Genomic DNA, 25645 nt, shown 5'->3' on the forward strand with positions numbered 1-25645 from the left:
CCTCCCAGTGTAGTGTCCTCTGCAAACGTGCTGAGGGTGTAATCCACACCATCCTCCAGATCATTTATGAAGATACTGAATAAAACCAGCCCGAGGACTGACCCTTGGGGCACTCCACTTGATACCGGCTGCCAACTAGACATGGAGCCATTGATCACTACCCATTGAGCCCGACAACTCTAGCCAACTTTCTATCTACCTTTAGTCCATTCATCCAGCCCATACTACTTTAACTTGCTGGCAAGAATACTGTGGGAGACAGTGTCAAAAGCTTTGCTAAAGTCAAAGAACACCACGTGCACTGCTTTCCCCTCATCCACAGAGCCAGTAATCTCATCATAGAAGGCAATTAGATTAGTCAGGCATGACTTGCCCTTGGTGAATCCATGCTGACTGTCCCTGATCACTTTCCTCTCCTCTAAGTGCTTCAGAATTGATTCCTTAAGGACCTGCTCCATGATTTTTCCAGGGACTGAAGTGAAGCTGATTGGCCTGTAGTTCCCAGGATCCTCCTCCTTCCCTTTTTTAAAGATGGGCACTACATTAGCCTGTTTCTAGTCGTCTGGGACTTCCCCCGATTGCCATGAGTTTTCAAAGATAATGGCCAATGGCTCTGCAATCACAGCCGCCAACTCCTTTAGCACTCTCGGATGCAGCGCATCTGGCCCCATGGACTTGTGCTTGTCCAGCTTTTCTAAACAGTCCTGAACCACTTTTTTCCTGCACAGAGGGCTGGTCACCTCCTCCCCATGCTGTGCTGCCCAGTGTAGTAGTCTGGGAGCTGACCTTGTTTGTGAAGACAGAGGCAAAAAAAGCATTGAGTACATTAGCTTTTTCCACATCCTCTGTCACTAGGTTGCCTCCCTCATTCAGTAAGGGAGCCACACTTTCCTTGACTTTCTTCTTGTTTCTAACATACCTGGAGAAACCCTTCTTGCTACTCTTAACATCTCTTGCTAGCTACAACTCCAGGTGTGATTTGGCTTTCCTGATTTCACTCCTGCATGCCCAAACAATATTTTTATACTCTTCCCTGGTCATTTGTCCAATGTTCCACTTCTTGTAAGTTTCTTTTTTGTGTTTAAGATCAGCAAGGATTTCACTGTTAAGCCAAGCTGGTCGCCTGCCATATTTACTATTCTCTCCACACATCAGGATGGTTTGTCCCTGTAACCTCAATAAGGATTCTTTAAAATACAGCCAGCTCTCCTGGACTCCTTTCCCCCTCATGTTATTCTCCCAGGGGATCCTGCCCATCAATTCCCTGAGGGAGTCAAAGTCTACTTTTCTGAAGTCCAGGGTCCGTATTCTGCTGCTCTCCTTTCTTCCCTGTGTCAGGATCCTGAACTCGACCATCTCATGGTCACTGCCTCCCAGGTTCCCATCCACTTTTGCTTCCCCTACTAATTCTTCCTGGTTTGTGAGCAGCAGGTCAAGAGCTCTGTCCCTAGTTGGTTCCTTCAGCACTTGCACCAGGAAATTGTCCCCTACACTTTCCAAAAACTTCCTGGATTGTCTGTGCACTGCTGTATTGCTCTCCCAGCAGATATCAGGGCGACTGAAGTCTCCCATGAGAACCAGGGCCTGCGAACAGAGGGTTGGACTAGATGACCTCCTGAGGTCCCTTCCAACCCTGATATTCTATGATTCTATTCAGGGGACAGAGGACAAAATGTGAAACAGCAAATGCAGACTGTCTGATCTGGCCCAAGAGAAATACCTACGGAAGTTAGAGGTCTGTATTTGCACTACACGTTGAGTGCCTTCACACGGGGACACTACCTAGGAAAAGAAAGAATCATCATAGAATATCAGGGTTGGAAGGGACCCCAGAAGGTCATCTAGTCCAACCCCCTGCTCAAAGCAGGACCAATTCCCAGTTAAATCATCCCAGCCAGGGCTTTGTCAAGCCTGACCTTAAAAACCTCTAAGGAAGGAGATTCTACCACCTCCCTAGGTAACGCATTCCAGTGTTTCACCACCCTCTTAGTGAAAAAGTTTTTCCTAATATCCAATCTAAACCTCCCCCACTGCAACTTGAGACCATTACTCCTCGTTCTGTCATCTGCTACCATTGAGAACAGTCTAGAGCCATCCTCTTTGGAACCCCCTTTCAGGTAGTTGAAAGCAGCTATCAAATCCCCCCTCATTCTTCTCTTCTGCAGGCTAAACAATCCCAGCTCCCTCAGCCTCTCCTCATAACTCATGTGTTCCAGTCCCCTAATCATTTTTGTTGCCCTTCGCTGGACTCTCTCCAATTTATCCACATCCTTCTTGAAGTGTGGGGCCCAAAACTGGACACAGTACTCCAGATGAGGCCTCACCAATGTCGAATAGAGGGGAACGATCACGTCCCTCGATCTGCTCGCTATGCCCCTACTTATACATCCCAAAATGCCATTGGCCTTCTTGGCAACAAGGGCACACTGCTGACTCATATCCAGCTTCTCGTCCACTGTCACCCCTAGGTCCTTTTCTGCAGAACTGCTGCCTAGCCATTCGGTCCCTAGTCTGTAGCTGTGCATTGGGTTCTTCCGTCCTAAGTGCAGGACCCTGCACTTATCCTTATTGAACCTCATCAGATTCCTTTTGGCCCAATCCTCCAATTTGTCTAGGTCCTTCTGTATCCTATCCCTCCCCTCCAGCGTATCTACCACTCCTCCCAGTTTAGTATCATCCGCAAATTTGCTGAGTGCAATCCACACCATCCTCCAGATCATTTATGAAGATATTGAATAAAACGGGCCCCAGGACCGACCCCTGGGGCACTCCACTTGATACCGGCTGCCAACTAGACATGGAGCCATTGATCACTACCCGTTGAGCCCGACAATTTAGCCAGCTTTCTACCCACCTTATAGTGCATTCATCCAGCCCATACTTCCTTAACTTGCTGACAAGAATACTATGGGAGACCGTGTCAAAAGCTTTGCTAAAGTCAAGAAACAATACATCCACTGCTTTCCCTTCATCCACAGAACCAGTAATCTCATCATAAAAGGCGATTAGATTAGTCAGGCATGACCTTCCCTTGGTGAATCCATGCTGGCTGTTCCTGATCACTTTCCTCTCATGCAAGTGCTTCAGGATTGATTCTTTGAGGACCTGCTCCATGATTTTTCCGGGGACTGAGGTGAGGCTGACTGGCCTGTAGTTCCCAGGATCTTCCTTCTTCCCTTTTTTAAAGATTGGCACTACATTAGCCTTTTTCCAGTCATCCGGGACTTCCCCGGTTCGCCACGAGTTTTCAAAGATAATGGCCAGTGGCTCTGCAATCACAGCCGCCAATTCCTTCAGCGCACTCGGATGCAACTCGTCCGGCCCCATGGACTTGTGCACGTCCAGCTTTTCTAAATAGTCCCTAACCGCCTCTATCTCCACAGAGGGCTGGCCATCTCTTCCGCATTTTGTGATGCCCAGCGCAGCAGTCTGGGAGCTGACCTTGTTAGTGAAAACAGAGGCAAAAAAAGTATTGAGTACATTAGCTTTTTCCACATCCTCTGTCACTAGGTTGCCTCCCTCATTCAGTAAGGGGCCCACACATTCCTTGGCTTTCTTCTTGTTGCCAACATACCTGAAGAAACCCTTCTTGTTACTCTTGACATCTCTGGCTAGCTGCAGCTCCAGGTGCGATTTGGCCCTCCTGATAACATTCCTACATGCCCGAGCAATATTTTTATACTCTTCCCTGGTCATATGTCCAACCTTCCACTTCTTGTAAGCTTCTTTTTTATGTTTAAGATCCGCTAGGATTTCACCATTAAGCCAAGTTGGTCGCCTGCCATATTTACTATTCTTTCGACTCATCGGGATGGTTTGTCCCTGTAACCTCAACAGGGATTCCTTGAAATACAGCCAGCTCTCCTGGACTCCTTTCCCCTTCAAGTTAGTCCCCCAGGGGATCCTGGCCATCCGTTCCCTGAGGGAGTCGAAGTCTGCTTTCCTGAAGTCCAGGGTCCGTATCCTGCTGCTTACCTTTGTTCCCTGCGTCAGGATCCTGAACTCAACCAACTCATGGTCACTGCCTCCCAGATTCCCATCCACTTTTGCTTCCCCCACTAATTCTACCCGGTTTGTGAGCAGCAGGTCAAGAAAAGCACCCCCCCTAGTTGGCTCCTCTAGCACTTGCGCCAGGAAATTGTCCCCTACGCTTTCCAAAAACTTCCTGGATTGTCTATGCACTGCTGTATTGCTCTCCCAGCAGATATCAGGAAAATTAAAGTCACCCATGAGAATCAGGGCATGCGATCTAGTAGCTTCCGTGAGCTGCCGGAAGAAAGCCTCATCCACCTCATCCCCCTGGTCCGGTGGTCTATAGCAGACTCCCACCACTACATCACTCTTGTTGCACACACTTCTAAACTTAAAGGTGCTGCTTTACTACGTATTAAAGCAGAGTGCTCCCCATTTTACAGGGCACCAAGAGCAAATTAGAACTGAGGCAATCCCAAGGAACATAGGCCCAGATTCTCAAAGGTATTTAGGCTCCTAAGTTGCACTGAAATCACTGGTCACTAGGAGCCTAAATCCATTTGAGGATCTGGGCCCTACATCTAACAACTTGAGCCCGCAAGTACTGCGGAATCTACAGTCTCTGCTGGATCTTTATGAGACTGTCTGCTCAACTGCTGCAGGTTTAGAGAAAGACACACTTTGGAGAAGTGACTTGAAAACAAAAGATCACCCCCATTAAATGAGGACACACGTCAGTCGTCCCCACAACTTACACACACGCACCCCCACCCACTACACAAACGCAGCTGGGTTTTCAGGATTAATTAGGGTGTGCTGGCACCCTTCTCAATCCTCTCCTAGAACATAAGTCACAGAAATACCTTCACCTGCAATTCCATGTGCTCCATATAGTATATGCCCATTGCCATGGATTCTGATGGCCAACAGCAGGAGAGAAAGGTAATGCAGTATTGAGAACAGGAAAATGGGAGTCAGGGACTCCTGGGGTCTATTCCCAGCTGTGACAGTAACTCACTCCACAGGCCATGTCCAGGGCCCAGCCTCTATTTGCTTCTTCTGTACAGTGAGCTAATGTTGACCTACCTCCGAGAGATGCTAAGAGAATCTGTGTCACAATTTCAAGCACAGTGAAGTGCGCTAACATTAATACACAGCAGCATGAATCTTAAAATGCACAAGGAAGGATAGATGCTCTCTCCTGCTGTTCTGCATGTCATACCAGGCTATCACCATTAATCCTTTCAGTGCTTCAGAGCTTGGGGGAGAGGACTTCACAGGGCAGCTAACATACCAGAGATCTATTGGGAGGGGGGGCAAAAGAGAGAATTTTATGAAAAACAAATCAACTCTTGGTATCTCTCAGCGTCCCCACAACTGCCCAGCCAGTGGCAGATTTACATCTGAATAAGACTGTTCACTCCTGCTGCCAGATCCAAGGGGTGGGTGTGTGTGTGTGTGTGGGGGAAACGACTGACACGACTTATTTCTGTTTAGTGACAAATTCCCTCTCCCGTTCATATCTGCATTTCAGGGCAGCACAGATTGTTGCTATGGAAGCAGCTGCAGTATCACACGCCCTGCAATATGCAGTGGTGGTGCAGCCAGTGTCAGTCCCAGGACAGGAGAGAGACAAGGTGGCTTTGATAATAGCTTTTATTGGACCAACGTCTATGATAATTACCTCACCCACCTTGTCTCTCTGAAGTCCTGCAATGTGACTTCGTTCCAGGACAAGCAAGGAGGCAGCTGCTAAAAAGCACAAATATGGCATGGGAGAAGAGAGAGGAAGTGGATTTAAAATTTTAAGTGTAAAGAATGACAGAAGTGTTCCTTGCTGTGGGTGGATGCAGCAATAAGCTGCCGCCACTCACGATACCTACCTACTACACAGGCCCATTAATGGTCATCAAGAACCTGTCTACATAGGAAGTTTAAACTGAATTAAATTGAGTTAGTCTGGTTTGAAAAATCTTGCATACACAACGTAATTCATTGTAGTACACTGACTCTTCATTCATCAGGAACTCTGCAGTCTCTTTCAGAGTGAACTAGCTTTGCTGAAAATCAAATGAGTCTGGTCTATTGTTTGCACGCATACAATGCTGCTGCAAACTACTTTAGCTGCTATCCCAACACCGCTTTGCAGATGACTGTTACTGACTCGTCTGTTTACCTGTGTACTTCTGCTGCTCGGAGGCCAAGATGACCGGATATCCCCAGCCCTGTTTATAGGCTGCCGCAGTGCCAGATTTTGCTCATTTGCTCCTAGAGACGAGTATATCCACATTGCTGCGATAATACTCCAGAAACCCCAAGTGCCTCAAGCAACCACTTTGAGCCATGCGGACACCCTGGATCTCATCGTCATCTGGGGAAAGGGCAGGAAAGTGCTTTGGTGCAGGAAACTAGTCAGCCAGTCACCAAAATAAGGATCCGGTTGGGGACACTGCGAAGAGGATGCATGGGAGAGGCTACCACCAGAATAGAAACAGCGTCATACAAAGAGCAAGCAGCTTCCGAGGACCTATATTAAAATGAGGGATGACAGGGGAAAAAAATCTGGCAGGGGACATGTAACCTGTACATATTTGAGGAGCTGGACAGGATTTTCCAAGGTTACACAACCACCCAACCGAGGAAAGCAGTGGAGCCTGCTGCCTGTTTCCTTCTCCCCCCACCCCTTTATTAACAGCTGAGTGGCTGGCGAGCCTGAGGGGCAGAAAACGAACGCTGAAATGTTCAGACATTATTACAGAGTCATCCCCCTGCCCCCGTAACAACCACAAAAAAAAAAAAAATGAAAGTCAAGTCACAGAGAGATGGAGGTAGTACTGGAGGACAGAGAGGGAAACAAAGAGCTGCAGTGGCCAGGGACAGCATTGCCATGGCCAAAAACAATATGGAAAGACAGGGAGATGCAAAGGCAATTCCTGGAGGCAATATAACACCAAAGGGCCCTGTTGCAGCATGTTACTTTTAGGACAGCAAGCAACGCAGTACTGCAAACCACCACCCAGACTCGGGAGGCAGACCCTGGACAATGATGTGATGGAGTGGGAATTTTCTATAAATGTTTTGTAGGAGTACTGAGGTGTGCCTCGGTTTCCCCATATACTGCATTGTCCCCCAGGAAGTGAAGGAGGGTTGCTGACTCTCTGCGGAGGCCTAGAGGTACAGGTGTGACTGACACCTAGCTGTCTCGGGTTTGGGGCACAGGTCAGTGGAGAGTCCCTGAAAACAATAGCAAATCTAGTCACGGAGACATTTTGTTTTAACCCCGTCACATCTCTGGGGCTCCGATTTCCAAGGTGAGGCAGGGAGCTCCTGCACACTGGCAGGCGCCCCCTGGAGTCGGGTCCCAACCAGAGAGCTGTGCACACGCCAGGAACCTATCTCCCCTCATGGGGTCAACCTATTGCCCTCACCCCCAGGACAGAGTCCTCTCTCAGCCCCTTCTCCTGGGGGCTGTGTTTTGCACCTCTTGGTGGGCCCACCATGCCCATGGCCACCTTCTGAGCAGGTGTCTCTGTAACCAGCAATCACTTTCCAGCTGCTTTCCCTTTCTCTCCCCCTTAAAAAAGGCAAGCATATTTTGGCAGTCATCCTTCCTTGCTGGCATTCCCACCCTGCTCAGCTCTGCCTTTGCTTTCCCAGTGATGGCAGGGCGAGAGCTTGCTGCCTTAGGCACAGCATCAGAGTCAGCGAGACTCACATCTCCCCTGTAGAGATAGGCGGGGACCATCCTTCTGCCCACTCAGCTACAGACAGAAAGATATCTTGAGCTTAGCAGCTCTTCCTTTGTGTTACCAAAGGGAAAAACCCCTCCTCCCTGCCAGACACGCTATGTGCTGTTCACTGACACCTTCACTCCCGCTTGGCGCGATTCAAATCTTTGGTTGTTACAAAAGCAGGGACTGGAACCTGAAGAAGAGCTCTGTGTGGCTGGAAAGCTTGCCTCTCTCACCAACAGAAGTTGGTCCAATAGAAGATATCACCTCCCTCACCTGGTCTCTCTAACATCCTGGGCCCAACATGGCTGCACTACACCACATTAAAGCGATAGTCACTTCCCAAAAGGACATCAACACTGATATTCTGGAGAACCCCAACCACCCCAATCCTTCCTGTGGCTGCACAGGGATCTGAGCCATAGGTAGGGGAAATGGCTTCACATGTGAGACTTTCACCCAAGTTATGCAGCTTTTCAACATTTGATGGGGTTATACAGGCTACTGGGAACAACTCCTCCTCCTTCACTGTACCACTGCAGCCATTCCTTTCACAGACCCAAGCTCAGGGCTCTGAGCACAGCAGCCCCCTGGGAACCCAGTGCTTTTGAGCCCTCTGTCATGCCTGGGAACTTGGAGTCTTGGCACTGCACGCCAACAGGCCCAGGAACAAAAGGCAGAGCCAAGACAAATGCTTGCCTGTGACTTTAAGCCCCCCCAGCCTGTGTTGTGCCCTGCACTGCACTCTTGCCAGATGCAGTTTTGTTTCACTCCTGTGTTAATGAAATGGCGCTTTGTAGATGGATTCTTCCGAAACAGTCTATTTTTTCATTTCATTAATTCATTCATTCCTAATTAATCATAGTTACATTAAGGTTCATTTCTGTTTGTAACAGACTGTTGAATAATCAAAACCTTGAAAGCGTCATTCACAGGACTTACCAGCTCATTTTACAGAGAAAATCATTACGTTTGCACTAATTCATAAGGTTGTAAAAACCATGTAGGCAAAGACAAGGTCAAACAGCGATTGCTACAATGGTGCACTTCCACCGCCCATCAGCAACACTAACCCCCTCAAAAAACCGCTCCGCCTCCCACGGGTTAACAGCTGGATGTACAGCTGCACGATTTCAGGACTGAGATTCTCACGAAAAGCAATAGGCATGCCCAGGGCTGGATTAAACTTTTGTGGGCCCGGCACCAAACATATTTGTGGGCCCCCATGGGGGCAATGGAGCATGGTGCGGGGAGGTCAGTCCCCAGAGCGAGGGGTCAGCCAGTGGCAATGGGGCATGGCATGGCAGGAGTGGCCCCGCTCCACCCAGCCCAATGAGAAGGCACTACTTACAAACCAGCAGTTGCCAGACACACAGTGACCCGCCTCAGGGGTAGGCCCATGCCGTACCACACAGCCCTCCCACCCAACCACCCACCCACCTCCCGGCTCCCTATGGCCAGAGCCCCTCTGGATCCACTATGCCCAGTGCCCACCCCCCTCCCCTCCACAAATGCACAGCACCAGGTACACCATCACCCCTACCCAGTACCCCTCTGCCCACAGCCCCACTGCAACTACCCAGCACCCCCACAGAACCCCTACTCCTTAGTGCCCCAACACACACATCTTCCCTGCCCCCCTCACAGTCCAGCACCCCAGGCCTCCCAGAGACCCACTCCCCCACTCCCTGCCTCACACACCAACCCTTCTGGGAGGCGACTGCGTTTGCCAGGCTGAGCCGGTAGTGCAGCCAGGGCTGATCCCACAGCCGGGAATTGCTCCAGCCCCTCAGGAGCGGTGTGATCAGCCAGGCCAGGGTCTGCCCCAGCCAAGCTCCCTCAGGACCCACCTGCCTGGAGGGGCTCAGCCACTTCTCCTCACCTGCCCAACCCCCAACTGGCCGAGACTGGCCAGGCTTCTGCACCAGTCCCAGGAGGCTCAGCTCTGGGGAGACAGGTGGGGCCCCACAGATGGTGGGAAGCAGACACTGCCTGGAGCCAGAGCTGCACTGGGGTCCGGCCGGGGGACAGAAAGGAGCAGGGGAGTGGAAGCAGGGAATAGAGAGGAGCAAGTGGTGGGCGGGGAGAGCCAATGGGGTCTCGGGGCGCAGTGCAAGCAGAGCAGGCCGGGGCCCTTTCTGAGCATGGGCCCGGCTCCATGGAGCCGCTGGCACCATTGTAAACCCAGCACGGACAATATCGCCCTGGCTGTTTGCATTTGGCACTGAACAGCTCACTGGCTTCTCAAACTGCCGAGGAAATCCCTGCACCTCAGCCTCGCACCCACGGCTAAGGCCTTCTCCTTTCCTCTCACAAATACTGTGCCAAATACATCTTTGGGACTTCTCTCTCCTGCTGCTTCCAACCTGTTCCACAACCAACACTACCTTCTTTACAAAGGGTCAAGTGCACCCTCTGCTGCCATTCTGCAATGACTGAGGCAACAGTTCCATAGTTCCTTCCTTCCGTCCAAGCGGCCTGGGAACGGCTTCCTTAGCCAGGAAAGCAGAGAATAAGCAACATCCGCACCACTAATCATAGAATATCAGGGTTGGAAGGGACCCCAGAAGGTCATCTAGTCCAACCCCCTGCTCAAAGCAGGACCAATTCCCAGTTAAATCATCCCAGCCAGGGCTTTGTCAAGCCTGACCTTAAAAACCTCTAAGGAAGGAGATTCTACCACCCCCCTAGGTAACGCATTCCAGTGTTTCACCACCCTCCTAGTGAAAAAGTTTTTCCTAATATCCAATCTAAACCTCCCCCACTGCAACTTGAGACCATTACTCCTCGTTCTGTCATCTGCTACAATTGAGAACAGTCTAGAGCCATCCTCTTTGGAACCCCCTTTCAGGTAGTTGAAAGCAGCTATCAAATCCCGCCTCATTCTTCTCTTCTGCAGGCTAAACAATCCCAGCTCCCTCAGCCTCTCCTCATAACTCATGTGTTCCAGTCCCCTAATCATTTTTGTTGCCCTTCGCTGGACTCTCTCCAATTTATCCACATCCTTCTTGAAGTGTGGGGCCCAAAACTGGACACAGTACTCCAGATGAAGCCTCACCAATGTCGAATAGAGGGGAACGATCATGTCCCTCGATCTGCTCGCTATGCCCCTACTTATACATCCCAAAATGCCATTGGCCTTCTTGGCAACAAGGGCACACTGCTGACTCATATCCAGCTTCTCGTCCACTGTCACCCCTAGGTCCTTTTCCGCAGAAAAGGAAAAGAAAATGTCCATCACGTTCCTGGGGGCACAGTCCTTTCTCCACTAAGGTACATACAGCAGAGTTCCAAGACCTTATCACCATGGATGCTTTCAGCCTTTACGTCTGTAAATCTGCCACGGGGGTCAACGAGCCCTTGGAGCACCCTGAAGGAACACCCCTTCAGTTCATGAATTGTGAGCTTTGCTGCGGGGCACAAATAATCGGGATATGGATCCTATCAATTACCCCAATTATGTTTGGGAACCCCCGCACTAACCTCCTGAGCACAACCGAGCTTTAGAACCTGGTGCAACAGTACCTTTGCCATGGAATCACACACCTGCATGACAATGGCCCCAGTGGCTGATCACCCCACACCAAAAGAGGTCACTACAGACCGGCAACATTCAGGGGCAGCCAGCTTCCAGATGGCAACGGTGACCCTCTTCTCCACTGGTATAGGTTGTCTCATGTTGGCACACTGCAGCTCTGGAGTTAGTTCAGCACGTATCTCCAGAAAGTTTGCATTCCCCCGTCCTGAAATTCTCTTACCATTGCTCGTCACTCCATGTCTGCAGAATGATCCTTTCCCACCAATCCGAGCTGGTTTCCCAAGCTTAGAGCAGCATTGAATGCTATGAAGCTGCTGCAAGAATCAGTCCTGTAATATCACTTGCTCGGTGTCTTCCTCATCCCGGTTCCCCCACTGCTGAAGACCCTCCTGCTGTTGCCGCCACATTGTCTGCTCAGTGGGATGGCACTCAGATAGCCCTGCTCCAAAAGCACAAGCCCTTACAACTAGAGCTTTTAGAGTTTAATTTTATCTTGCTCCTTCCCTGGAGGTGCATCCAAGCCCTACTAATATTGCCTCAAATTGGGTCAGTGCTGCATATTGCCTTGGAGAAACTATCAAGAATTAGTTAGGGAAGTGGATTGGACTGAAGAACTTACAGATCTAAAGGCAGAGGAGGCCTGGGATTACTTCAAGTCAAAGCTGCAGAAGCTATCGGAAGCCTGCATCCCAAGAAAGGGGAAAAAATTCATAGGCAGGAGTTGTAGACCAAGCTGGATGAGCAAGCATCTCAGAGAGGTGATTAAGAAAAAGCAGAAAGCATACAGGGAGTGAAAGATGGGAGGGATCAGCAAGGAAAGCTAGCTTATTGAGGTCAGAACATGTAGGGGTAAAGTGAGAAAGGCTAAAAGTCAAGTAGAGTTGGACCTTGCAAAGGGAATTAAAACCAACAGTAAAAGGTTCTATAGCCATATAAATAAGAAGAAAACATAGAAAGAAGAAGTGGGACCGCTAAACACTGAGGATGGAGTGGAGGTTAAGGATAATCTAGGCATGGCCCAATATCTAAACAAATACTTTGCCTCAGTCTTTAACGAGGCTAACAAGGAGCTTAGGGATAATGGTTGCATGACAAATGGGAATGAGGATATGGAGGTAGATATTACCATATCTGAGGTAGAAACGAAACTCAAACAGCTTAATGGGACTAAATCGGGGGGGGCCCAGATGGAATGGGACCAGGATGAATAATCTTCATCCAAGAATATTAAAGAAATTGGCACATGAAATTGCAAGCCCATTAGCAAGAATTTTTAATGAATCTGTAAACTCAGGGGTTGTACCGTATGACTGGAGAATTGCTAACATAGTTCCTATTTTTAAGAAAGGAAAAAAAAGTGATTCGGGTAACTACAGGCCTGTTAGTTTGACATCTGTAGTATGCAAGGTCTTGGAAAAAATATTGAAGGAGAAAGTAGTTAAGGACTGAGATCAATGGTAAATGGGACAAAATACAACATGGTTTTACAAAAGGTAGATCGTGCCAAACTAACCTGATCTCCTCCTCTGAGAAGTAACAAATATTTTAGACAAAGGGAACGCAGTGGATCTAATTTACCTAGATTTTCAGTAAGGCATTTGATACGGTGTCACTTGGGGAATTATTAGTTAAATTGGAAAAGATGGGGATCAATATGAAAACTGAAAGGTGGATAAGGAATTGGTTAAAGGGGAGACTACAGCGGGTCACACTGAAAGGTGAACTGTCAGACTGGAGGGAGGTTACCAGTGAAGTTCCTCAGGGATCGATTTGGGGACCAATCTTTTTATTACTGACCTCAGCACAAAAAGTGGGAGTGTGCTAATAAAGTTTGCAGAGGATACAAAGCTGGGAGGTATTGCCAATTTAGAGAAGGACAGGGATATCATACAGGAGGATCTGGATGACCTTGTAAACTGGAATAATAGTAATAGGATGAAATTTAATTATGAGAAGTGTAAGGTATTGCATTTAGGGATTAACAACAAGAATTTTAGTTATAAGCTGGGGACGCATCAGTTAGAAGTAACAGAGGAGGAGAAGGACCTTGGAGTATTGGTTGACCACAGGTTGACTATGAGCCAGTGATATGCCTGTGAAAAAAGCTAATGTGGTCTTGGGATGCATCAAGCGAGGTATTTCCAGTAGAGATAAGGAGGTGTTAGTACCGTTATACAAGGCACTAGTGAGACCTCACCTGGAATACTGTGTGCAGTTCTGGTCTCCCATGTTTAAGAAGGACAAATTCAAACTGGAAGAGGTGCAGAGAAGGGCTACTAGGATGATCCGAGGAATGGAAAACCTGTCTTATGAAAGAAAAGGAGTACTTGTGGCACCTTAGAGACTAACCAATTTATTTGAGCATGAGCTTTCGTGAGCTACAGCTCACTTCATCGGATGCATGTGAGCTGTAGCTCACGAAAGCTCATGCTCAAATAAATTGGTTAGTCTCTAAGGTGCCACAAGTACTCTTTTTCTTTTTGAGAATACAGACTAACACGGCTGTTACTCTGAAACCTGTCTTATGAAAGGAGACTCAAGGAACTTGGCTTGTTTAGCCTAACCAAAAGAAGGTTGAGGGGAGATATGATTGGTATTTATCCCTCTGATATATTTAGAGAGAGCAGAGAGGGAGAGGAATTATTTAAACTCAGTGCCAATGTGGACACAAGAACAAATGGATATAAACTGACCATCGGGCAGTTTATAGACTTGAAATTAGATGAAGGTTTCTAACCATCAGAGTGAAGTTCTGGAATAGTCTTCCAAGGGAAGCAGTGGGGGCAAAAGACCTATCTGGCTTCAAGATTAAACTCTATATCCCATCATTCCATCTCCTCCATAAACTTAAAGATCAATTAATTGCCAAAATCATGTTAACTATTCATGGTAAATAGGCCCAATGGCCAGTGGTGGGATGTTAGATGGGGTGGGATCTGAGTTACTACAGAGAATTCTTTCCTGGGTATCTGGCTGGTGAATCTTGCCCACATGCTCCGGGTTCAGCTGATTGCCATATTTGGAGTTGGGAAGGAACTTTCCTCCAGGGCAGATTGGAAGAGGCCCTGGGGCTTTTTCGCCTTCCTCTGTAGCATGGGGCACGGGTCACTTGCTGGAGGATTCTCTGCACCTTGAAGTCTTTAATCTATGATTTGAGGACTTCAGTAGCTCAGACATAGGTGAAAGGTTTATTGCAGGAGTCAGTGGGTGAGATTCTGTGGCCTGCATTGTGCAGGAGGTCAGACTAGATGATCATACTGGTCCCTTCTGACCTTCATATCTACGAGTCTATAAGAAGAAAGAAGCCAAGGCATTCAGGTGGCTCTCTCATTGATTTCAATGGGAGTTAGATACCTAAATACCTCAGAGGATCTGGCCCCAGGTTACTTCAGTGTGGGCACAGGTTAATTTGTCTGGAAACCGGTATTGTTTTCTACCTTACAGCAGGACCAGCCTGAGTTTGATTTTCTCTTGGGGGTGGGAGGAGGGAAGAGAAGGAACAGCCACCCTAAAAAGAGAGGACAAACATAGTGAAACATTCACTCTCTCCCAAAACATTACTGAATATTCTAGCACCTCATTTTACGGTCAATGGTTTTTGCCCAGTGTTTTAAATCCAAATGCAAGTTAAAAAACCATTTACAAAATATTTACAAAATGGCACCTTGGTGGAGCAATGGAAGATAAAAGGATTGGGGATCAGGGATGGGAGAGAAAAATCTAAGATTCCGTCACAGGTTTGCCAAAGGTGTTACGACAGCCACAGCAGGAACGTAACCAAGACAACAAGGAGTCCCCTACGCCCCACTATCCTCTTCACCTTCGCACTAACTCCCCACACAACAAAATCTGCATCACAGTTTTAAATTCCTTTCCAATCCTATTGCTAGGTCATAAATACAGAAGAGGTAAGTGCAGCATGATAGATCCTATGTCCCCCAGCCACACACTGAAAGCTTTCACTGTGTTAGATGAGGAAGAAGAGAGGTGGCATCTACCGGCACTTGGTCATTAGATGACCTGCCTCTCTTTTTCTCAGGGTGGTGCAAATTCATTGATAGTTGTAGCCAGGAAAACCAAATCTGTCTGGAAGCTGTCCCTTCAATCTGCTCATGCTTCCAAGGCTGCTAATTCAGCACCTGCAATCATGCCAAGCACATCTGTGAGTTTCTCTGATTTTCCCCAGACTCTTAAAAATAAAGATAGATTTAACACCGAAGACCCAGGTCATTTTTTCTGACAATGTCATCAGACAACGAACAGTGTTAGATTTCAATCTCCGAGGTTGTCAGTCTTGTTCATAAAGCCAGTACAGCAGTACAAACATCCCCCAAACTGCCCTACCCACTCAGTTCTTTGCTGACCTGAAGAGGCCCCTTCAGGAGTGAGAAGTCCAGGCTCTGGACCCATTCACCTTTTGGCCTTTGCAAAGACTGCAAATATTTGTATTACCATAGATCCTAAAAGTCCTAGTGGTAAACCAGGACCTGAATGCCCTAGGCACTGTACAAACAGAACGAAAAGAAGACCCTTACCCCCACAGAGCTTATAATCGAAGTATAAGACAGCAGATAGACACAAGTAGACGGGAGAAGTATAAGGAAACAATGACAGTATTGATCACCATGACAAGGACTGGTCTAAGCGCACCAGCAGCCCAATGACTCAGTTTTTTGTATGCATCACAGCAAAGGAGAGCTTTGAGGAAGGTTTGGAAGGAGGATAATGTGGTAGTTTTGTGGATGTTCATGAAGAGTTCCTCCCAGGCATGAGGGGCAGCACAGGAGAAAGCATGAAGAAGGTGCATGTTAGAAAATCAGGGGAAAGGTAGGTAAGTGGTGGGTGGATATTATGTTGATATTTGCCCACTGGGTACAGAGCCAAGACCCAGGTACTTCTCTGCCACAGGGCAGAGAACCTTTAGATGGTAACCACTTTTGGTTACTACAAACCTGTTCAGATTTCACCAGCAGCCTGCAGGTGATAGGCTCCATATCCCACCACCATCCCACGCAGGACATCATCTTTTACAGACCATGGTGTGCAGCAGTTTGTGGGCAGACTTCCATTTTTAAAGCAAACGGCATGCGACCACCTCACTGAGGTGCAGCACTACACCAACACAACAGGTGCTATCCTCCCTAACTCAGACTGGCTTTTTACTGTAGTCATTCACCTCATGGCTGTCTGTTCATTATCTGCTGAGACTGTAAGCCCTGCTAGGCAAGGACCTTTGGCTCCCTTACCTAGAGAGCGCCCTGCACATGTTTATATATATTTCGCAGTAATGGACAGCCCCAGTGACAGCATTCCAAACACAGCTCAGCTGGAAAAGGAAGGTTTGTTTTCAGAGAGCAAGGGTACCCGCGTACCCTGAGCGGGAGAAAGGGAGCGCACCAAGGCTACGTGCACGTTGCCGAGCCTATGCAAGTACAGCTGTGCCCATACAGCCCCCCATGGACGCAGCGTACGCCAACAGAAGGTTTTCTGCCACGGTCGGGACACCACCTCCTGAGATGATGTTAGCTATGCCCACACAAGCATTCTTGTCTCAGCGTAGCTGTCTCTACGCCAGGGGTTTTGTAAGCATAGCCTTGTCGCTAGGGGGTGTGGTGTTTCCACAGCCCGGACCGACATAGCTCTGCCAGTCTACATTTTAAATGCAGATTCGCTTGGTGCCTTCCCATACTGGGGGGCACAAGCTAAAGGGGAGGACACATGAAGGCTCCACGTGTCTCCCCTGCCCAGTGACCCTTCCTGCCCTGCACCCAGCCCGGGGCAGAGATCTCCCCACACCACTTACCTGCATGGGGGAGGGGGCTCCTTCTCTCTGTCCTTCCTTCTCTCCCTGCGCCTCCCCCTGCCCCACGTTTGGCTACTCTCCCTGGCAACTGGGTGGGGAGCAGGACGGAGCCGTTTCCACCTGAGAGAGTCTAACACGCCTGTGTCAGTGACATGCGTCTGAAAAGGGGTCAGTGGAGGGGTGTAGAGGAGGAGAGAGAGAGATTTCCCTGCATCATCCCCTAGCAACTTCCAGTTTAGAACCAGCTCTGCCTCCCAGCCAGGCTCTCTCATGCAGAAGCAGCTCCGTCCAGCTCCCTGCCCGGCTGCACCAAAATCATTGGTGGCAAAGCACAACAGATAGGCACCAAAGCCCAGACTCAGGTGACAAGGCAAAGTGCCTCATACTTCCAATATTGGTTTTAAGAAAAGGAGTACTTGTGGCACCTTAGAGACTAACCAATTTATTTGAGCATGAGCTTTCGTGAGCTGTAGTAGCTCACGAAAGCTCATGCTCAAATAAATTGGTTAGTCTCTAAGGTGCCACAAGTACTCCTTTTCTTTTTGTGAATACAGACTAACACGGCTGTTACTCTGAAACCTGAATATTGGTTTTAGTGGACCCAACAGCTTCAAAGTGATGCAGAAGAAGAGATGAAGCAGCAACTGATAGGGATGCAGCTACTACAGGGAGTTCTTCTGCTAACTGACTGGAAGGCTTCAAAGGCTGTAGTTAAGCTGTGCAGGTGGCCCACAACAGCCAGTGGTGATTCTGGCTCTTGCTCCACCTGTCCCTAAGGAGTTCTACCAGTCTCATGCTCGGGGGCTGACACCCAAAAGATGATGGTATCTTTAAGGAGAAAATGCACAGTGTAATGCAACCAGATAATGGTTAGGCAGGTGGAGAGCTGCAATGGTTACAAATTTGCACATCCTATTATATATTTATTATCCTGTCTCTTCCATCCCACCCGGGACATCTCGTCTATCTCACCCATCTGTTGTGTTATCTTTTCGTTGTAAAACTTTTGGGGAAAGTTTAATCCTTACTATGTATCTTCACAGCATCAAGCACAACACGAGGGATGACAGCAGCAGCAGCAACAAACCAAACCATTACAGTGAGTCAGATGCAGAGCAGGGATTAGAATGCAGGAATGGCTCCTCTTCTAGTGTTTAGTCCACTAGACCACACTACCCCCTGCCTAGCTAGATGACACATCTAAAACCATATGCTGATATGTATAGCTGGATAATTGCCTAGGCCAGGGTTCTCAAACACGTGGAGCTATTTCCTGCAGGCCGCCATAGACGCCATCTCTCCCACTCCCGTCCCTCCCTCCTCCCAGCGTGCAGCGTCCCCACTCCGCCTACCTCCCAGCGCTTCCTGCCGCCAAACAGCTGTTTGGCAGTGCTTCAGACTTTCTAGGAGGGAGGAACGGGGACACGGCGGAGAAGAGGCAGGGCTGGGACAGGGATTTGGGGATGGGGTTGGAATAGGGGCAGGGAGGGGGAGCATGAGCTGTATGCTATTCTAGTTTAATGCATCATCAACAGAACTTTTGACTATGAGTCTAATCCTACCCCCATTGAAGTCAATGACATTCTTTCCATTGGATTTCAATGGGAGTTAGACAAGATCCTAAATTCCAGTTGCAGAATATAGTATTGGTGAAGAAGCATAAGTGAGAAAGAACATTGCTGGACTAAAATTACAAGGTACATTTGCAGACCTGTTTAAAGGGGTCCACTCACCGCAGGAGCACCTTCTTGTGGGTTCTCCACCATTTTAGGCCTCTTGTAAGAATCCCTAACCCAGGACAGAACCATGGGGTTTACTCTCCTCCTGACCTCCTCGTCTCTAGCCAACTCCCCTTCCCTCTAGCGAGTGGCTGCAGACCTCCACCCTGCAGCCTCCTTCCTGCTGTCACTTCCTGGCTTTATCATCCTAGCCCAGGTCTTCCCCCTGCTGGGCTTCATCTTCCATTAGTTCTTATCAATCCCTGGCTTCCCTCCAGGTGCAACATATAAGGTTAATTGGCCCTTTCTGGCCCACATTTACCCATTCAGAGCTTGTGTGGGATGGATACCCTATCACAGGCTGACAGAAAAAATTTTTAACTCATACAATTAACAAATTAACACTGCCAGCTAAGTGTCCAAAAATGAAATGACTTGTCAAAATTAGCACTGACTTTTTGCATTACAGTTTAAAAAAAGTTAATACATTGATTTTTAATAGCATACTATATTATTCTCATTTTTACTATACTTTTGTATCGTTGTACGGAAAAGGTTTCAGTGATGCGGCCCTCAGGCCAATGTACTGCTCCTCATGTGGCTCTCGTGGTGATTTGAGTTTGAGACTCCCGGCCTAGGCAGATTATGGCCCTTCAGTTATCTGAACTGAATATTCATGCATTCAATTCAAACAACCACAGCTATTTAAATTTTAATGTGTAACCATAACAATCTCTACATTTGCTCAAGCCTTGCCCATAGGAACAAGCTGCTACCTTATTGGTACCTTGTGTGCATTCAGAAACCGCCTTGGAGAATGGACTGCTGCAAAAAACCGTTCAGGGTTACACTTGCCTTAGACTAACAAAGTGTAAAAGGAAAAGAGCATTCTCTAGCAGGCAAAGCTGGGGAATGGGAGTTAGGACTCCTGGATTCTATTCCCAGCCCTGCCTCAGACTCTCTGATCTTGGGGTGGTTGCAACTTGCATCAGTTTCCAGGGGAAGATAATACTTACCTATATCACAGGGGTATTGTGAGGATTAAAGGCTCTGAGATCAGACAAAAGCCATAGAATCTGAGTGTTCTTTTATGGCCCTGTTCAAGGCTACCCCAATAACAGGTGTCAAAGAAGATGCTAACAAGACTAGGTGGGTTTCAGCATTAATATGGACAGGCCTAATACTGAAACAGCTCTGGTGACTGCCGACAGCAGAAGTAAGTTGGCAGCGGGAAGAGAAGAAAGGAATTGGGAGACAGCAGGGCAGTGACACTGAGAAATTCACCAGAGCTACTACTTCAGAAGCAAACAGAGCGCCTATGGAAACAAAAGAGGTGTTTAAAATAAACCAAAGCGCTCCAGCGGAGATGCCCAAGGGATTCCAGCTTTCCCCAAGTGGCCAGGCACGGTGAGAACTCGGAAACCTAACGAAACGAGCTCATTGTTAAGATGGTGTGCACCACACGACTCCAAACGGCTCTAAAAGGAGTGAGAAGAGATGGCAGAAAATGGATCTCTGGTGAGAAGGAAAGACTGAGGAAAACAAAGCTGAAACGTAGAGAGCAATAAGGTTCCAGTGAGCATTCCTGAACACTAGCTGCAAGGCAGGAATGGAAAGGATGGCGGTGGGGAGGAAGAGAGTACGGTTCTGAATCAATGACAACTCTAGAAAACAGGAAGCTCTAAGAAGCAGCCATGGTTCTGAGAAAGGTCCTTTCTAGACACCGAGTGCCCAAAACACAGCTTGCGGGCTCTCTGTAACCACAGCACAGAGACAAGCCATCGTCAACTGCAGGCAGGGCCAGCTCTAGGCACCAGCAAAACAAGCAGGTGCTTGGGGTGGCACATTTCTTGGGGCGGCATTCCAGTGCCGGCCATGCCACCCCTAGAACAGTACCCCCGCCGCCCCAGCTCGCCTCCACCTGCTCCCCTGAGCACGCCGCCACTGCTCCACTTCTCCCCCCTCCCTCCCAGGCTTGCCATGCGCGAAACACCTGTTTCACACGGCAAGCCTGGGAGGGAGGGAGAAGCTGAGTGGTGGCATGCTCGGGGGAGGTGGTGGAGCGGAGGCGAGCTGTGGCAGGGAGCGGTTCCTCTACCCCCCCTTACTTCCTGTGCTCCCCCCCACCCTCGCTCCCCTCCGCTACACCTGCTCCCCTGAATGCGCTGCCTCTCCCTCACCTGAAAGGGGGGGGGGGGAGAAGTAGAGCAGTGGCGTGGTCAGGGGAGCAGGCGGAGCAGAGGTGAGCTAGGGTGGGGGTTTGTGGGGGGCGGCGGGGGGAGCCGCAGAAAGCAATGTGGGGGTGGAAAATGCAGCACGCCCTGGGGAGGAGGCTGGGCTGGGGATTTGGGGAAGGGGTTGCGAAGGGGGGCACAAAAAAAAAGCAGGGGCAGCCAAACTTTTTTTTGCTTGGGGCGTCAAAAATCCTAGAGCCGGCCCTGACTGCAGGTTTCTATTACTGTTGAACTTGAGTAATTAAGATACAGCATGATGCAGTCCAACCAAATATATTTATGCCCCATTTGCTTTTATATCTTTTCAACACAGCATAAAGAGGAAGGCTGGAGAACCGCCAGCTGAGCTAAGAGCAGCTGAGGAGCCAGCAGAACTGCCAACCCCACTGTTGCAAGCCTTCTTCAAAACACTGAATCAGAAGAGCCTCCACCATCTACTCCTGAGGTTTCCTCAACCCAGCAGCACCACCTCCACATTATCCCCGAGGGACCCTCTGCTAATGAACCAGCCAAACAAGGATGGAGAACTGCCAGCCCTTACAAGAGAGAACCTACCAATTACCACCACCCTGTGCACCACACAGGTACCAGGATAATATATGCTTTAGAAGAGCTCTCATCCAATCCTCAGTCTGGCTGAGACAGGGAAAATAGCGCAACCTCACCACCTGGGTCCAGTGAGATTCCACTGGCTGAACTGTTCTTGGTGCCTGTCACCCAAGAGGAACAAGGCTGAGGGACCCTCTACATTCAATTCATTCCCACTTGTGGTTCTAAAAGAGCTTGACAAGATTTAGGGAGCAGCACAAGATGTATGTGATCTATTTGGTTTTCGGTTAACCAGGTTTTCATTTTCTAGGCCAGTAATGATCCGTGGGCAGGGGTGGTAATGGCAAGGGATGGTCTGGTTCACAGCCAGCTGCTGGCAACAGTGGCTCACTGTTTAACTCTGGTAAATGCACAAACCTAAGCTAATAATGGTGAGATGCCAGTTTCTGAACGATGAATGAGTACTGTCTGCATTCCACTGAGGAATGCTCTCAGGACTCCCAAAAAACAAATGTGCATCGTGTGGCAAAGATTTTCATATTTTTATCTCCGTGCCACCAGTATGATTTATTTTGGAAACAGACTGGGGAAGTCCCATTCCGCAGCGTATTTGCTTCTGATTTTATCAGTCACTCCCCCAAGAGACTGCAGTCCCTTTGGGTATTGGGAACATAAAGTAGCTTAGTTCCAAGGGTTAAAAACATCTGAAGTCAGATTAGCAATTGAGTAAAATACAAAAATTTCTCAATTCACCTGAAAACGCTCTCTTTTCTAGCGGGAAAGTCCACAGATCCATTACAATGGGTCTTAACCTTGCTTTGGAGTTCCGTGGAGGCAGAACCGGACCTACCAATCAATTCAGGCTAGAAACAGCTACAACCTATGAAGCCCCAGCCAGTTCAAGATACTTCCAAACTTTTTTCATAGAGCTAATTCCCTTAAACTTTAGTCCTTGTGCCAAATTGGGTTTGATTTGCAGACTTTCCCACTAGAAGAAAGGATATTTTCAGGCCAGTTAAGGAATTTTGCAGGGAAAGTCTCCAGATCCACCAGACTGGCATGTCCAACAGCAAATGTCTCACCAGAGAGGGAAACAAAAGATTACAAACCCTCCAAAACTGCATCTATCAGTTACTGGGTGAGAATAGTAGGGAGAGCCCTCCTCCACAGCAGGGACTGAAGAGGCGTGCACGTTTAATTTGTAACATTTGGTGAAGATGTGGAAACATGTTTCCATGATTAGATGCCACCCTACATCTCTTTATATGTTTCATATGGTCCTTCAGGACAGGAGGCTTCCATGGCTCTGCACAAACGTTTGAGGAGAAAGATGGCTTCAACCCTGGAAAGCTTGAAAGCAACAATTTAGCCATCTAATAACTGAAGCCTTGGTAGCTTTGTTTAGTTTATGATGGGTGTTCTAGACCAACAAAGCTAGAGACTGATTAAATTTAGTTCTGCATTCAATGTTTTGATTTGGTTGTTTTTTTTTTGTTGTTTTTTTTTAAGAGCTGACACAGAGCATGCCAGAAGGGTGCTCATTCTTGTTTGGTTGTTTAAATTTATTAAGTTTTTTGTGTGTAAGTCAAGAAGGCTGGAAGAAAACACTATTGTAACCAGGTTTATTTGGGGAATGAAGGCTGTGTTAACTCTTAGCAAAATTTGGCTTCATGAGATATGCAGGATTGCAGCTCCCCATAGACCTTAAATTTAAAAAACAAAAACAAAAAACACCACACCTTGCCCAATAGATTGCAGTCAGGATGACCACCTTTGAAGCTAGAAAATCTAATGGCACTTCTTATAAGGGATCAAAGGGTTCCCTAGTCAGGATATTTGATACAAGATTTAGTTCCCAGAAGAGAATTTTCCTCACTGATGTAGAGCTGAGAAGTAAGGCAGCTCTAAAAAATTATGTCTGAGTGAGCGGACAATCCCATGCCCCTTTGCAGTCTCTAGTGAGCTGGCAATGCCTACCAAATGGCCTTGAGTATGAGGTCTTAGGACTATATTAAAAAACTTTACTGTAAGAATTCCAAAAAGATATGCTTTGCCCTTGCCTTGAGTAGATTGATCCATGCTAATGACTTAGCACTATGTCTTCCCCATAGACCAGGTCCTTAAAGATGCCCAGTTTATGGCATACTTTCTCAAGGCTAAAGGTATGATAAAATAGGTTATTTGGATGTGTTTGTAACTGGTACCTCTTAAATATCCTGTAGCTACATTACTCTGGGCTTGGCTGTGGAATTTGGATTTTGAGACTAGATCCTTCTTGAAGAGAAAGCATATCTGAGCAGTGTTTACCATCCAAATTGGAGGCGAGAACCTAGACACTCCTAGACAATATGGGGCCAACTCAGCTCACTTTGGTTAAACTGTCCCGGAAAACATTATGAACAGAAATTTACTCATGATTTTGCCCACAGAAGAAAGTGCATGATCATAGCTGCAGCCTATTGATCTCCATCTGGAATAAGTCTCCAGGATCTTTGCTGGATCCTGGATGCACATAGGTCCATTGATGGGGATGCAACACTCAAAGATCTTGGGATGTAGACTCCACTCTCCTGGATTTACCCTATTCCTGCTTAACCAGATGCTTTGATGTTTATATGTAGTGCTTGAAAATGCAGAAGACTTTTTTCTCCTTCCCTGCCCCCCACTACTTCTTCCCTTCACCCAGAACGGAGAATATTAGAGACACACCAGGGCTAAGGATGCGTTACTCCTTTCTTGTTGATGAAAGCCACTGAAAAAGTGTTGTAAGACATCACCAGTACATCTTGGCTGACTAGGACTGAGTTACAGCTCTTACAGCCTAAGTGCTCCGAGTCTGATGTAAGTGGTAGTGTGAGGGAGGCCCGTTCTTTCATTAACCTTGGATGAAACTGCTACCTAAATGAGCGTCCCTGCTACTGAAGCTGGTTGGTGGAGAAAATTAATCCCATCTCCAATTCTGACATACTGTGCCCTTCCGGGTACCTTTTGACAATGGGACAAGGGAAGGGGTGATGATGGCTTCTGTAGGCTGAAGAAGTTAGGAAATTTCTGGAGAGGACCCAGAGGGAATCTCACTCTCAATAGTACATTGGTGTAAGATATCACCGTTCTGATTTGAGACTTAAGAGCCCTGACAGATATGACTAGAAAACAAATATCTTTGTGCCTTGTGGCCACCAGTTTCTGAGTCCTATCCTCTGATAGAAATACATTTCTGTAGCAGTTGATATCTATGACTCCCATAAGTAATATTTACTGCACAGAGTCATTCAACTCTCAGTGTCGACAAATCTATGTTACTCTACAATATAATCTTGGCTCTGTGATGGCTGCTCCATGGGTCTTTCCCAGGCTGGGTGCTCAGGTGAGCAGGTAGTTTTAAAATGGACCCCTTTTTACCCGAGGAAATTAAGATGTTAAGGGTGCTGTTTAAAGCACAAATCAGAGAGGAAAGTAGGCCAAAAGGTGAAGCATTGTACTGGTAATGCCTATTGCTCGTGAAGTGGAGATATCCAGTATGGGATACTCAGATGGATGTTCAGCTCAACTGACAACAGAGAAACAAATCCCTTTTGGAAATTGCTACTATGCTGGAATTTACAGTCAACTCTATTCAGATCCACAAGATATGAGGCAACTTCCTCTTCTTCCAGAGCATGCCTCAGTGCTATTAAGAGTAATTCTGTGTTCTCAAATGGAGACCCAGACCTATTAGTAATGGATACATCAGTAACATCCATTAGGAGGTTTTTAATCCTAGGACCAACATTCCCATGCCTTGGGACACTGCAAAACACGGATAAAGGCCCCTTTTATTCCACACTCTTCAGCAGCTGTCCAATGCATTTTTGGAAATTTCTCTTTAAACAAGAAGGTATCAGGAACTACAGAAATAGTTATTAACAATCACTTCCTTGTAGTGTTATGCATATGGAGGAAGCTGCCCTACAGCAAGTAGAAAACGAGCGCTCAAGGGGAATTTCTTTATCATCTATTTTAACACAGATTGGAGGCCCCCTAAAAGAAGGGATTTGGAGAGGAGGAGAGACAGGTCAACAGATCAACTTCCACTCTTCAGTTAATGTTGATCATTTTAG

At 47.7% G+C, this 25645-nt stretch overlaps 1 protein-coding gene across 10 annotated transcripts in view; it reads right to left on the reverse strand.

Moving 5' to 3' along the window:
• The window catches only part of SCAP (SREBF chaperone), a 109910-nt gene that overhangs the window by 53993 nt on the left and 30272 nt on the right, over positions 1–25645 (reverse strand). The gene's annotated exons all lie outside the window — the stretch shown is intronic.

This window comes from Lepidochelys olivacea (assembly GCF_965140295.1).
Source record: "Lepidochelys olivacea isolate rLepOli2 genome assembly, chromosome: 2".
NCBI classification, from domain to species: Eukaryota; Metazoa; Chordata; order Testudines; family Cheloniidae; genus Lepidochelys; species Lepidochelys olivacea.